This window comes from Haemaphysalis longicornis, unplaced genomic scaffold, assembly GCF_048455015.1.
Source record: "Haemaphysalis longicornis isolate Haplotype H1 unplaced genomic scaffold, Haemaphysalis longicornis Haplotype H1 scaffold_13, whole genome shotgun sequence".
Classification (NCBI taxonomy): Eukaryota; Metazoa; Arthropoda; class Arachnida; order Ixodida; family Ixodidae; genus Haemaphysalis; species Haemaphysalis longicornis.
Genome location: NW_027526233.1, coordinates 97,365,164 through 97,380,695, shown reverse-complemented (window position 1 = coordinate 97,380,695; position 15,532 = coordinate 97,365,164).

The window sequence follows — 15,532 nt, the reverse complement described above, 5'->3', positions numbered from 1 at the left end:
TCCTCTGCTTTGCCGACACATCCGTTGTGCCTTCGCGGCTGCCTGACGGCCGGCACGATGACGCTGATTTTTGCCCCGTGATTCCGGGTTCCAGGGTGTCGATGTCTTATACGTAGGGATAGACCATGAACGCCTTGCTCAAAACATGGTGGATCGTCCGTTACCAAATAATGAAATTCATCGGCAAGGTTGACTTACTGTTCATCGAGCTACCACATATACGTGAGTTGGCTGATCTGTAAAGACTTTGACGGAACAAAATGATTGCTTGGCCCCGATCAGCTGAGAAGATTACGCATTGTTGACATTGACAACCTTGAAGCATGGTTGTTTGACGCGTTTGATTTTGAAGCCGCAGTAATAAATGCCAAATTGAGAGTGGAAACAAAATTTACAGTCCAGCAATAACCGTCAAGCTCGCATAGTGTCCATCAAAGCCAAAGTTCGTCAAAGCTCAGACAGCATCCAAAATATGATATTCTAAATAATGATAATAGGGAAACTTTGAATGGAAAGAATAATCGGGTAACCGAACAACAAAAATACGAACGAAGTCTAGAAATGAATCGGCACTAAATACCTCCAACAGCAAAACGGATATCTTGATGTCTTCGTTGAAGCCACCATGTCACATCTTGCGTAGAATTATGCCCAGCAGAAACAGAAATGACCGAGACAGCAGTGAGTCTTGCGTGACCAGAAATCATTGTTGACAACTTGACCGCCAGTGATCGGACATCAAAAGCAACGAATTCAACGTTTACATGTCCTGTAAAAACAACCATAGCAAAGAAGAAAATCTAGGGAAACTTATACTCATGTGCAAGGTTTGAATCGCGAAGCTGTTGAAGGTGAGCGTTAACGGACAGAACGTTTCAGTAGCACACCCTACGTTTCGGGTTGAGGCCTCTTCCTCGGCCATGTGAACTATCCGCGGCCGTGCCATGCCGAGAACTGCGGATACGTCTGCGCAAGGTCTCTTGTACGATAACGAGCGCATGCGCAGGACGATGCGAGTTCCCGCACGAAGGCTTTCCTACGATACTGAGAGCTACGCGTGGCCCTCTGGAGTGTTGCGGAAGCAGCTATGACGTGTCCACTCCGTGGACGTGTCTTTCCGTTGTAGAGTGCGTAACGCTGCATCTGCGCGCCACTTACGCGATACCATTCCTCGCGGAGAGTTTGCGCCGGGCACGAACCCCGGACTTACTGCCAGTAACAAGGGCTCCGCTGTTAAAAGAACCGCAAGACTGATTTGCATGGCGACGCGACTCGTTTACGACGCAAGTAGCACCAGACGTTTCGGATTGTCGGGATCAAAAGAAACCTCCAATTGAAAAACAGTTCAAGTGCGTTAGGGAGGGTGGAGGGATAGAAGATACTAAGAGAAACAGCCCGTTTATTTACATTGATGTATACGCGGCAATTCAAGATGACAAAGAGAAGGCCATGGTCAGTGATGGACAAAATGACTGCTGGCTGGCAACTAAAATTCCACCCCGAAGCGGGAATCAAACACCATGGTTCGCCGACTCCTTTCAACTATTCCACAGTTATTCATGAAATCACAGGGTATCTCCTTCTGCATGCCATGAAACAGTGTTAGTATCGGTGTTTGCAAAAGTCGCGAGGACTCCCCTGCTTGCTTCAACGGACATGAATTCTTGTTGCCTGTCAACTGGGCTGGTTTTCAGCCATGGACGCTAGAACACCGCGAAGTTTGTAGCCGTCTTCGTGCGGGGGAAGATGTTCAAAAACTTGAGTGCTCGCCTGGTCCTTGGTTCGGTCCCGGTTTTAGGCACCAAAAATGTGGAGAAAGCAAGGAACCGCCGTGACCCATTCTGATAAATGATTTTATTCGAACGTGCGAATTATTACGATGGTTGCGAGAGAGGCGAGGCGTCATCTTTTTTAACAGTGCATACTTTGGTTGACCAATTCTACACTTCGAGTATGTGCTACTATAGAGGTGCGCACCACTCTTCTAGAATACCCACAGCAACTCTAGTGTGTGCACCCCGTAAGCGTAACGTTAGGGTTTGGGATGTATGGGGCGAATCGGTAGCGGCTGCTTGGCGTTCTCTTCAAACCATATCGAAATGGAGCAGATGTTACCGATCCTCTTCTTCGCTTGGTCTGTCGCTCGGTTTGCTTTCTTCGCTCGGTCTGACCCCGGAATATTTGCGCGGTGGAGTACGCGGCTATTTCAGGGAAGTTGTTTTGTCTTTTCGTTTCCTTAGTGCAAGGTTTTCGCTTGATTACTTGAGTACAGTCACGAGAAAAAAGCTTTACAAAGATATTGCAAACATAGCGTTGCCTATATCGTTGTATCGAAGTGTGTATACAATGGGAATCGAGCGGGACGTATTAAAAAGGGTAAAGAATATGCTTGTTCCATCCGGCGTAAAAAATGTCTTTTTCAAAATGCACACGGGCACACTCGATATTAAGACATGGATGGGGCAGAAGCTGTTGTTGGTCCCCTGGGGACCGGACTGCTTTGTTTGTAAAAAACCGGAGACGATGGAGCATGTCTTTTTAGATTGCTGGTGGACCGTGTTCTTTTGGGACATTCTGCAACAAACAATTAAAAAGAATTCTTGCTGGATTCTCAGGGTATAAGGTTCCTATCTGTGCAAAATGAGAATGGTATTCCGTTTCACACCCACACGCTGTTAGAAATACACAGCATATGGCGTAACTGAAGGGCCGTACGACACAGCGATATTCATGTAAGAAGAATACCGGACTATTTGAAGGAGTCAATACATCAGTCGGTATAAATGTACATAGTGGGAGATACTGAACCAGAGTGGATGTGCACTTTTGAAGAACTTTTGAAACTGAAAGAATACTAAAGCACCAGCGTCAGCTTAAGCCAGACGGATGCGCTTTTATCAACTCAGAGAAGGGGGCACGTTTTTTTTCACATGTAAAAAGGCAATAAAAATATCGAAATAGAGCATTCAGGTAGATCGCATGCAGGGCGCATTTGCGAAAAACGGCAAAGTGTGAGGACGCTCTGTAAAATCAGCCGTGTTAAAAAATGACAGGATGCACTAAGGAGGCGGGAGAGTTCACGGGCGTCAACAAACCTCTCTTGCATAGGCCTGTTGAATAAACTGACGCGGGGGAGCACCGGTCGTGGGTGATTCTTTTTAATGGCGATTGCCACTCTACAATGCTGGTAATAGCAGGAGGCAGCTGTCAAGATACATTATTTTTAACATTACAAAAAGGTGCCGTGATCAGTATGCGAAGATCTACAGAGCTGAAGAACGAAGTGCGCGGACCGCCATCAACGATGACGTGAGTGACACGGCTGCGATGGCACTGCACCCCTGCTCCTGACTATTGACCGCAAGCGTCCACGAAGAAAACCCTAGGAAGTCAGGACGCACCAAAACGTGTATCGGAAACCACGCACTCAACGACTTTTACCGATTCTTGGCGGACTCCTAGCGAAAATCGGTGAGTTAACGACAATGGCTTCGACCTTCTTCGGAACACAATCCTTCTCAATGACCACGTATTCATTACGACGTCCATAATGTACTTGGAAGCCCTTTGCCCCAGACGAAGCGTCGTCATCAATAATGTAACCACACTGATTGAAGACATCAGAACTGAGATGAGCGCCGAGTAACCATCAATCTGGGCGCTCATTTTATTGAAGACAAGCCTACTCTAAGCACACGATTGTTTAAAGAAGCTTCAAAGCCATATTGAAGATCATGTTTATTTGGATCATATAACCAAAAAATGTGAAATGGCATACAAATTCGAAGATTTTATCCTGTAACCAAATGTATAATAAAAAATTGTTTCCAGAATTGCAAACCCATTCCGACAATCACATTATAACAATAGAACTGGAAAAACAGACAGGTATCTCCAACAAGGATGACCTGCTCTGAACAATGAACCGGCTCTAGTAACTCCAATAAGGATGACGAGGAGTCAGAGCTACGACAATTCGGCGGAGTCACTTGAAGACTCGTCAGATTTGAATGGTTTTCATGGCACGAAAACTCGTTCCGTGCTCAACAATCAACTTCATGAAGGCCAACAAGCATCACCGTAGGCGATCGAAGCGCGAACCTCATGCCCGGAGCTTTTATAAAAGATACATGTTGCTAACGCGAAACGTCGGGTTTGAAGATGATTGTGTTTGTCAATTCAAAATGTGGCGATTTGAAGATCACAAAGTTGAAACGAAGACTGAGAAAACGGCGCAGGCAGCCCTAAGATCAGAATGTGCAAGCACCGTAAACAAGTCTCCACCGAAACGCGACATCGTTATAGACATGGAAAGGTGCAGCCGGTACGTGACTTCCTTTACGGTACAATCGATCCGCCGCACATGCCACATAAAGCTTGCGCGACCACTGCCAGGACACATCATAGTCCAGATTCCCTGTTCTGACTCTGGTCTGAACTGGTCTGACTCCTCAGAGCGAATTAGGCACAGACGCTTCAAGGCTAGATGGAAGCAGAAAACTTCATAGTCTACCACGATGTGGCCCACACGGATAGGACATGTACTGCTACCACACTGAACTTATTACGTGACCTCGAAGGAAAGTGCTAAAATACGAGCGGTTGGTGACAGCTGAAAACTGCAGTAGTCCACGTCATGCTCAGTATCCTCCTTCATTTACCACGTGGCCGGGAGTATGTAGAAAATATCAGAAACGAAGAAGACGTGCCCATGAGCAGCTGCCTCCAAATAGCGCTATCACCATGATTGTAGAATTCCATCCGCCATTAAAGATTGACCCACGTTCGGTGGTCCTTGCCTCGGTTCTTCAACAAAGCCTAAGAGCCAGAAGGAAGAAAGGCGTCCGGGGTGCAAGCGGAGAGCAGAGAGAGTTACACGGCAGGGTCAAAGGAAAATTGTCACATTTTGACTGGAGATAAACAAAAACACAAGTCCTGTTGATGCATGCTATGTACGGTGGAGTTGCGGAAAAACGCCTGTATGGGCTTTCGCCCCCTAAACCAGGGGCGCGCAGGCAACTTATCCGATGGCGCGAGGGCAGATTCCCAGCAGTAGGTGGGCAATTCCTTCGGGGTAGAAGAGGAACAACGTTGCACGGTCAGGTGTAGATGGGTGCGTGTTTGTAGTTCCCGCCATTCGGGCATGCATAAGGGGAAATAGGTACATTGAAATGCTGGTGACGATTGCTCGAGTTGCCAGAGAGTGGTTCGAGTTGTCTGGGAAGTGCGTATTCTAATAGAGATAACGGGGGTTGAAGGTAAGGAAGAATGGTGCGTGGCTGCTTTTTATAGAGAGTGATGTCGTGGAAATTGAGTTGTGCGTTCAGGTTCGCAGGAGCTATAGAAGCACTGAGCGTCTGGTGTAGGAATCTAGGAATCCGGTGAGTTGGTGCTTGAGCCCTCCTGTGTGCCGTCTCCGTCTTCCTGAAGGCTATGTGTATGTCGTCTATGAAGGACATGTGGAGGTCTCAGGAAGCAGGTGGAGGCAAAGAATGCGTGGCTGAAGGGCGAAATGATGACCTAGCAAAAACTTTGAAAGGCCAATTGTCAATGAGGAACTATGGTGGTGGTGTAAGGTGTGGTGTGTGCGAGTGAAGCTTTGTCTGCCTCGTGGGTATACAAATTAGGTTGTGGTTGATGGGGGCCTGATTCGGGTTCGTGTTTTATAACGCAGGTGTGGCGCAGTTTCTATTCAGCGGCTTCGACGTTTAAAGTGAGTGTAAAGGGAGGAAAAGCGCTTGGTGTGGTGTTGTACTCCCGCCAGGGGAAGTTGCGTGTGGTGGAGAATGAGTTTATGTTGCATGGTAGGAGCAGGCGGTGGAGTGCATCTAGGTATCCTTCGGGAATTGGAAAAGGAAGGCAGTGCTAGAAGGGCGGGTTGGTATTGATGGAGCATAGGAGGGTTCTGTGTATGGGTAAGGGCCTCGGTGTAACCGAGCGAACGCAGAGGGCACCGAGAAAGACGGGATAGAGCACCAGGAAAGTGAAGAAAGAAAATGTGCCGAAAGCTTGAGTGGGACGGCGTTTGCCGAGGCCGAGCGAGACTTGATCTGCGGCGGCCACTCTTGTAGTTTTCCGTCGCCGTCGACCTTGTTGTAACCGAGCGAACGAAGAGAACACCGAAGACGGATGATATAGAGTGAGGAGAGAATCCGAGGCGGAATGTGTCATGAAACTGTGGGCTAAAGGGCGGTATAGCGAGTCTGAGCGAGACATGCTCGGAGGCGGTTAGCGCTGCGAAATAACGCCAGAATAACGCGCGCCGTCATGCATTCGCGTATGACGCGATTTCTTATGACCAGCAGTAGCTATATGCCGTCACCGAGAAGACTGCCGTTCAAGCTGTGCCCCAATTTTCATGAAGACGTATCGTAATCATCAGCGTATTTTATTAGTAGTAGGCCCTCACACTTTTGGCAAATAAAATTGTCAATTTCTTAAGCAATAGAAAATTAGGTTCGCTGTAGATTTCATATACTAACGGTGTTGTAATGCAGCACGAAGAGATCAAATTGGTGTTACACATTTGAGGGAAAACAGTTGTTAAAAAGAAATGAATATTACCTAAAAAAAAAACAAAAAACAGTTATGGATCAGGCCAGATTGACGGAATAATTTCGAGGTGTGGCGAAAGCTGGCTTTCACGCCTCATGTACTGGCGTACAACGGCGTCAGGGAGGACATCAAAGCTCTGCTTTAAACCCCCAATCCATATGTGCTGCATCTAATCAACGATTTAATTATCTGCCACGATACCCCGCTGTTAGCAACAACTGGCGAAATAGGCCGGCTGTTTACTCTGGAACTCAATACTCAAATATACGTAGTAACCCACAAACGTTTTCACTCTCATTAAAAGGATATTTGGCCCTATGTTATGGTAATTTCCTCTTGAGTCAAAAATTACACGTATACGCCCGATTCCCCGACAGTGAACTGCGAGGAGGAGCACAGATGTTTTATTTTTAAGGCCTATGCCAGTATTTCGCTTATGCAGTGTGGAGTTCTGGCACTCATGTTATACTAATACTGCTTTTTCTTCATTTGCTAGGGCACCATCACGATATTACGTAAAAGATGTTCGCATTTTTACCGATGCTGTCATATTTATGCGCAGTATTACAACAATGGGAAATATAGTATTTAGGGTTGAATTTTGAAAACATGAAGTTATATTTTTAATAATGAAATATACCCAATACCTGCTCGTCGTATTGTCCTTAATAACTATTACTTTATATATTGCAGCTTCGTTGAAAACGCTCGAGTCAAAGAGCTATCATCACGCCACATCACGAATACTTATTCATGGGTTTGTGAAGAGTGCACAGTACTTAAGGTGGTGCAAGTGTAACCCCGAATGCGTTTGCACGAATAAAATACACAGGGAAGTATTGAAATGCAAGCTTACTCAGAAGCGTTGTTGTGGTGGTCGTGGTTGTCGTTGTGGTTTCCGGACTTGGAGGGGCGGACGGTGTCGTGGTGGTTGTGGTTGTAGTTGTTGTTTTCGTACTTGGAGGGGCGGGCGATGTCATGGTGGCTGTGGTTGTCGTTGTTGTTTTCGGACTTGGAGGGGCGGGCGAAGTCACCTGGAAGAAAAATTCAACGGAGCTTTCTTAAAGGGACACTGAAGTGATACGTAAACATTGCGGGATTACTAGCGCAAATTGTAGTCCGGAGTCCCCAGGCCATGTTTCGACCACTCTAGGCGCGTTTACGCGATTTTATTTAGTAGAAAAACTAATTCGAAAATGCTGTCCTCCTCTCTTTACGCTCGCCCATTTTCTGTGGCGTTTTCGTGTGACGTCAGGAGGGGAGGTGCTGGCAATTGGCTGGCTGCGCTACTGCACGGCTCCCCGGCCTTCAGACAGAGTCAGTCGGCCCAGCGTTTCGTCCGCCGGCCGCCGGCGGGTCGTCGCAATCAAGGAGGTTAAAAAAAATTGCTTGGTCGCAATTCGTTCGCTTAGTTGAAACGAAGCCAGGACACGTTTGTGAATGGAAGAATGTGCCTTTCTTTACTTGGTTTGTTTGTACACTGTATCTAGCTCCAAGTCAAGGTCGCTTCACACAGGCGCTGCACAAGCGCACATGCGACACTTCGCTGACTGGTACGCCAGTAGGAAAATATAAGGCCTCTTGAAGGCGGGAGAAGAGTCAGCGAAGTTAATATAGGTACTAAATAAATAAAATCAACTGATATCCTTACCATATAGCGTAAAACTAGGGCGCGGGAAGCACTTTTTTGCGCTGGGCGAACAAGAACAGCGGTCAGCAGCACGACTACGCATCTGCGGACGCTTTTCCGTCTACGAAATGCAATTGCTAGACGTGAGCTACTGTGGAAACTCGGGCGACGCTTACTGCACGAGCGCAGTACAACAAATAGTCACCTAAGCTGCTTGAAATGCCAAAACTAAATAAAAGTGTAAACCGGTTGTGCAATATATACCCTATATTAGAAAGCCCTGCGTATCCGGCTTCGTGGTCTAGTTGGCTGAGTCGTCATGTAGATCACCGCAAATGTTTTGCAAGTCACGAGTTCGAATCCCCGCGGGTACGTGCTTTTTTTTAAAGTTAACTTTTTTGTTTTCCGCCGATGTTTTCTATATTGAGTTCACCTTTTTTTGGGCCGCAACGTTCATGTTTACACGAACTAGTTCACAAAACACGCGCAGGCTGGCACTGGCGCGCTAGCGAGTTCTCGTTGGCGTGCTGTTGCCATAAGCACCGACTCCTTGCAGGAAGTGGGCACAGGCCAGAATGAACAGACCCTTGGCCTGGTGCGAACACGCTTTTTACGATACAGGCATGAGGGAGGCAAGCTCCAAATTTGGGGGAAAAGCGCATGACATTTGGGCGTCTGCGGGTACGCGGACGGCGTTCATGCACTGCGTAGGTCTCAGCTAGTGAATGCTACGACTACAAGCCGTCCTGGGAGGCTTATCTTGTGCATTTTACAGCCGCTAACATGGCAGAAGCGCGGTACGATGATTACTGAGATATTGAGAATGCCCATCCAACAACGCCATTGGTTATGTTTTACAGAACCGAAACCGAAACCGAAACTTGTTTGATTGCTAACCTTGGGCATCGTCCAATCACGGCGCCCCTCCTCTCAACGTCACAGCCTTAGTTGGTGCGGCCGCCGCAAACCGCGCATGGTAGTTTTTCTTCTTTCGCGCTTTGTAAAATAATTACCGATTTGTCAACCGGATAAACGATGAAAAGTGTGCTAATTTGAGCCAGTCTACGCAGTGCAAGCAAAAACGGGAGCTTGACAAATTCACTTCAGTGTCCCTTTAAGATGAAAGGGAATCGTGGGGAGCAAAAGATTTATCCGCTTTTCGAAACGCGAGCAAGGAATCTCTCAGTATATGGGCAACACACAGCCGCATAAACACTCCGTCCACAATTATGAGGACGTTGTGCTTATAGACGATGATTATTTGGCGACGATAGTTGAGCGGGTGAATATAGCAGGGTTTCCTCGCAATCATTCGTTTTTTGTTGTCGAGAAACTTCTCGTGGAGCCGCGCACGAAAAATAATGTGGCTGAACAGGACAAGAGTGACAAGAATGCGTATGAGCTGATGATAATTAGTTGTAGACTCGTTAGTAGGCAACTCTGTACAACGACTAACAGGCATGCGAAACCGCAAAATCTGAGAATCGCACGTGCTGAAGAAATTGTCTGGCGAGTGAGATCTTGATTCGGCTTTACACAAATAATGCACCTGCTGGCTGGACAGTAAATCGAAAAAATTAAACACCTCAGCAAAAACGCAACCGCTGCCTCCAGTTTTCTCTGCAGAAAGCCGAACGCGCCGCTACAGCAGCGCTATCCTGAAGGGTATTACAGCGCCATTTAGATGACCGGCACTTTCTCGCAGGTTTTAAAAAAGTGTTTCATTCATAAAAAGGAGTGAAGCGAAAAGGAGGCTCGTGAAATGGCGCGGCTCCCATAAAGTGAGGCAAATACTACGCCCTACAGCTCACCTGCTGTGACTCTGGCCACAAGAATAACAGCTGGCAAGTATTACATCATTCACAACTAAACGCCGTCTTTCTACTACCTTCTGATGACAAAGCTGTGTGCTGGGCTGGCTGCGCATAATCTCAACTTCGCCAGACAGGGCGGCAGTGAAGTGGAAACATGGGCTGGGACATTGCTCGAAATGCTCGGTCTGAGGACCAATACAGATGCACCGCCAAGGTCAGCCCACAAACAAAATATTAGTATTCCGGGTGCTATACGCACCTCGAGATCCAATCGCCGCGCGCAAGCTCGACTGCACTTACCGATTCAACCTGAAATAAAGTGAACAGTGCGAGAAACACCTGTCGTAATAATATTCTGTCGCCCCAAAGCACGCAGGCATGACACCGCGTCCGTAACCTTTTCTTTTACAATAGGCCGTGCAGGGAAAATTGACCCGCATGTCTGGGCAGCTGGGCTACACAAATTCAGTCTTCAACGGCCATACCCCGTTAGACGGTCAGCGCCGTAAAATTACATTTACATGAACCCCCGCTCTTATATTGTAGGTGTATCGCTGTCTCCTGCGCAGCTTCATTCTAAAGCTTGCTCGGTGCTGCTATAGCCACTAAACGGCGCAATTCCAGTATACGTCCCTTCATGCATAACTCCCTTTCTGTACAGCTCTGGAACTGAATAACCCTAACATTATATAATTCCCCTTTGCTTCATTTCTGTACAACGGCCAAGGTACATAGCCTGAAAAGCAAAGGGAATTTTTTTTAGGGGGAGGGGGGGGCGTGCAAGTAGTTGGAGGATAGGTAATGTTTTATATTAGTTTTTCGCGGGCGTGGCAGAAGCAGTCAAGTCCAAGGAAGGCATAAACCAGCAAATGCGTTTTTTTTTGCTGAAAATTGGATTTTAAAAAGGTTCACTTAAAGATCAAATGAAAGAAGTCCCTGTTTACTGTTACCATTTTTGGCAGCCTTTATACCCGTGTAATACAAAGAAAACACAATAGGCCATCACTGAGTTGTGAACTGCTTCATTAGAGCGTTGTTACTTCAACAAGCCAGTATTCCCCACTTTTTGTTAGATTGAAATATATGTCCCAACGGTTTTATTTTTATCATGATGATGATGATGGTTGGTGCGTGCTTCCGCATGCGCACTAGAGAAAAAGGCGCCAAAGAAAACTGCTTCTGGCAGTGTGCAAACGTAGGTACTACGATATATCAGCAGTAAATAAAGTGAAATGAGACAAAATGCAAATAAGATGATTGGTGTAGATGGCCAGGCTGTCTCTATGCGTAATAAGAAATTAGGTATAAAAATTTCATAACAGTTCAAACTTGGGACACACTTAATAGAAAGCATGGGAGCTTGCTCACACAGGTATATTGGAAGCTGTGGAATATGTTGTTTGCAACTTGAGGGATACGTTTCCGTTGTGTGCTTTGCATTTATTGAGGATGCGGAATACGGACAGGCCCTCTCCGCACCTGCTACATGAAGGTCTCGGAGTTCCAGTGAGCACATAAAAGTGATACGAGTGTGTGGCCTATTTGTAACTTAGCTAAGGCATCTCCAGTGTGTCCGTTGTGTGAGTAGTGTAGCGCCCAAAGCGTGGTTTTATATTTTATTATCTGAAGTCTGCTTTACGAAGTTTTCGGCTGGTGTGTAGCAGGATGGCAGTGAGTGGTAGTGTTTTAATTATGTTCACTACGTTCAAATGAGCAGAAACAGCAACCCGCTTATCGTCTACCTCGTTGCCAGTGACCCCAGCACGGTCTGGAACCCAGCACCCAAACTAATCAGGCCTAATAGCCTATATAGACACGATGGCTTTAAAAACTAAATGCTTCAGAGATGGCAATGCAAGCACGCCGATCAAAGAATCTGTAGATATGGTGGTCTTGGAAATTTCGTGCTTAACATTGTGTTGTACAATCACTAAAAGGCCATATGCTTCTGCTGAGGAAATAGTGTGTACGCTCGTGGTTCTGCACGCATAAAAGCTCGGTTCCTTCAGACTCTTGTGAAGCTTTTTGAATGCCACTGTAAAATTTCTTACAATAGTATATATACTAAACACACTAGAAGTGCTGAAATGTTGCAGTTTTGGTGCCCTGTTTCTATTGATTTCGATCTTACTTATATCCCAAGACGCATGGCAAGGTTGCCCTAGCGGTAAAGTAACAGTAACTAAGGATCTCTATCAGTCTAAAACGTAAACTCAGTTGCACTCAGTGTGAAATCTGCTGCAACACGCACCTATGGGTTGCAATTACTACTATTCCATTTAGCTATGGCTTCTTTCTTTTGCGTAATGTCACACTCGTCATAGCGGCTAATTCTCATCGAATAGTTGTCCCGATAGAAGCGGTAAAACATCAGTTACAGCCGTTTTCTTTAACCATGCTATCCGTAGACGGTACATATTGACGGTAGACTAATCATGTATCGTTTGCAACTTCACTGTGAACTAATATTTTTTACATGTAAATAGAAGTCGGCACAACACTGCCGTCGCCCTAACGTCTGCCATTAAACTCGCCGTGGAGTTCTTTCGAAAGCACAAAAATTAGATATTTTTCTGTAATTATACTTCTTCCGTAGATTGACATACTTCACTACAAAAAGGCAATGCGGGAAAGCCCGGTCACAAAGTTCGAGCTCACTCCGACCTCTCCAAAACGTCTTCACGTCTTCATCTCTAAATGCAAATGCATGAGTCCGTGCGCTCTTTTATAAAAACCACTATGGTGGTATCCTTACGAAGATCTTGGAGAGTACCGAAAAACCCTATTTTGCTGTATGAGGGGCTGACTGTAAAACACGATTGCGTTTTATTTCTGGGCACACCAAGATCTCACCTGCGTCATTTCCGTCACGGAAAAGACATCCTCAGAAGTTCCACTGACGCGGCTGCCCCCGGATTCGGGCCACGAACTCTGGCGCTCCAACGGGAGGTACAGAGCGCTCTGAAAGCGGCGCAATTAATTAAAGGGCAAGTACGTGTACGACCGCGTTTTATATTTTAGCTTCTTCATTCAGATGGTGCTGGCGTCTAGGAGAGGCGAAGCGAAATAGTTCGTCATCACACGAATACGAAATGGGAGCCAACAGGTGGCGCCTAAATTCCAGCCTCTGGAGGCGGATGAATTCAGGCACCATCCGTAACTTAATGCTTTTGGTTTTGGTTTCGCATCGGTTTCGTTCGCACTATTTTCAAGGGTCTGCGGTTTCAATCTTATTAAACGCAATGATGCGGCGCGTGCAATCCAGTGTCTAGCGTTGATGCGTCGAACAGTACCATACCGACGTAATATAAATAGCGATGTGCAAGCTCATAAGAATGTACATTAAATATTTAAATGCTCATGTTAAGGCACCGTTCTCTTTTGTGTTTTGCCGATTCCAATAAAAGAGACATCAACCAATTTTTTAAGCGTGTCTGCATCTAAGTGTTGTATCACAGTAATTGTAACGTTGTCTGCGCCCGGAGATGAAAGCTTACACGCTTTCAGAGCAGCCCTCCGCTTATGATGTGACAACAAGGACTTGTAAGAAATTTTCGATATATTGTCACGTAATAACTTCGTTTCAAAAGTCCTTCTGTGTTTCTTGAAAGTGTTCGTGTAGTAAACAGAACTGGATACATGTTGGATTTGCTATTGTTTGTTAATAGCCTGAGAAGATGTGTAATCTGCGCCCAGTAAAAAGCCTACCTGACTCTAGTTGTCTTCCCCATCATTTCGCAGTGCCGCAAAATTAAATTAAATGTATCTGGTGCAGGTTCACCGTACACTGGATAAACAGGGACGTCCTTCCTACGGGAGCCTTTTCAACTCAACAAGGTTTACCACTTTCATGTGTCTAGTTCTTCCCTACAGAAACCTACCATTTGTGATGGCGTCATCGCACTTGTCGCACCTGTGTCAGCGGTTTCGGGGGTTGAAGTGGTCTGGCCGTCGTCACCGCCTTCCAAGTCTTTCTCTGGAAATGTACACAGGCATGTCAGCTAGGGTGTCTCACCGACAAGGTGTATACAATCTTGAGAAATAAAACCCGGGAACGCACCCGAATCTGAAATATTTACTGCCGAATCACTTTGTGAGAGGGATGTACAATTTTATGTATGTTTGAGGCTGCACTCGAAATCAGAATATTGCACTCGCTCGGATTTCAACCTGGGTATCTGGTTTCCCCAATCGTTTAAAATCAAGACTGTCTAGTTTGGAAGAAAAAACGAAGAAATAGCTTTTAATGGAAAGCATGCAGAAGGATAAAGAGTAAAAAAAGAGATAAGGCAAATTCAAGCACAAGAACAAAGAAGCGGAATCCATACGTAAACTGAGCGAATTGTGTTTCTCGCGCTCCGGATCTGCCGTTCGAAATTCAAAAAGACGCAAAAAAAAATCCGCCGTTCTTTAAAACTTGATTAGGTAGCTTTGTGCAGAGGTACTTCACCAGGTATGCAACGTCAAGAATTACATTTTTTGACATTTTATATTGTTTCAGCCGTCGCATTTCCAAGTTACCATCTTATAGCGATTTTTGGCAATAAAGGAGAGGTTGTTGACTGGCGTGCAATGATTCTTGACGATGAACATTTTGAAGGGTAAACATTTACCAACTTGTTGAGCTAGTTTGTTTATGCTTATTTGAAAGGATAAAAGAGGGCTCTAAGCAGACAAAGACGAATTAAGAAACACACACCACAAGTGGTGCCTGTAGGTCGTGTGTTTCTTAATTCGTCTTTGTATGTTTAGCGCCCCCTTTTATTATTTCCAATTATGAAGGGTAAACACCGATCAAAGCGTGCCTATTTGTGGGCGGGAGTGGTTTCCTGCAACTGCAAAGATACCATTACCTGTGCCCTCGAAGAAACTATGAAGGCACAGCCAAAGCACCTGCTTGTCTGCAAGAGAGGTGGTATGGGCTCACTTCCTACCGGAATGCATGAACCACCAGCCGCTAACTGTGCACGAAGGGTCTTAGGAGTGGGCTACGTAAGATGGAGTGCTACATAGGCGTCAGAAGCTTCATCTGCAATGGTGCGTGCGTTTGCAGCAGCGAACACTTCACAAAACCATGCGGCACGTTGATTCTGTCGGCCTATGAGCGAAATTCTGAAGATTCGGACCGCATTTGCGAATAGGGGAGCTTTAAACAATGCGATGCTAAATATAAACAAGGCACTAATGACACAGGCTTAACATCTCGGGTAGCCTTTTGGTCCGGCCGCACTCGGTTCAAGCCGAAATAAAGGACAGGTTGTGGTGAGGCGCCCGTGCTTGTAAAAGTTTGTCCGGCGCTTAATTATGCTTGCTAGCTTTCCAGGTGAAATCATGCGCTACAGTGCATTGGCTACACTGCATGGTCACACTGCATTTGCATCTGTTTAGTTGCTTTAGATTCGTTCACGGCTTCTTTTCTGATACAACAGGTAGGGGTCTCCACTGTCTCTATGGGTTCCTAGTCTTACGACGCGAAATACGTTAGCAAACAGTGTAACACACGCAACACTTCTTCGGAGTCCGTGTTCTGCGC